Genomic DNA, 739 nt, shown 5'->3' on the forward strand with positions numbered 1-739 from the left:
AATCTAGGCTCGATATTCCTGTGGGCTTTGGGGTCCAGGTGTATGTGGTATAGAGGTAGACTCTGAGGCTACTATACGTACCAGGAACATGGCGGGCACTGTGAGCTTAGGGGTCCAGGTGCATGTGGTATAGAGGTAGACTCTAAAGCTACTTTATGGTTCATGATCATGTGGCATAGTGGGCACCAGCTGTAGTTGTATCTATCTCGGTTTGATATTACTGTGGGCTTTGGGGCCCAGGTGTATTTGGTATAGAGGTAGACTCTGAGGCTACTATATGGACCATGAACATGATGGGCACCAGTTCAAGTTGGATCTATCTCGGTTTGATATTAATGTGGGCTTTGGGGCCCAGGTGTATGGGGTATAGAGGTCGACTCCGAGGCTACTATATGGATCATGAACATGGTGGGAACTGTGAGCTTATGGGTCTAGGTGTATGTGGTACAGAGGTAGACTCTGAGGCTACTATACAGCCCATGAACATGATGGGCATCAACTCAAGTTGGATCTATCTATGTTCTACATTTCGCGGGCTTTGGTGCCTATGTGTATGTGGTGTAGATGTAGATGTAGATGAGGTTACGTTATGGCCCATGAACATGATGGGCACCAGTTTACATTGGATCTGTCTCTATTCCTCATGGGAAAAGTGACCCTGCTGCAGCCTACCCTCACCAGTCCTTGTTGGCCTCCTAGTTCTGGTCACAACACTCTTCTGCCCCAGGTCACCCTAATA

This window comes from Rhinoderma darwinii, chromosome 3, assembly GCF_050947455.1.
Source record: "Rhinoderma darwinii isolate aRhiDar2 chromosome 3, aRhiDar2.hap1, whole genome shotgun sequence".
In the NCBI taxonomy this organism is placed as follows: Eukaryota; Metazoa; Chordata; class Amphibia; order Anura; family Rhinodermatidae; genus Rhinoderma; species Rhinoderma darwinii.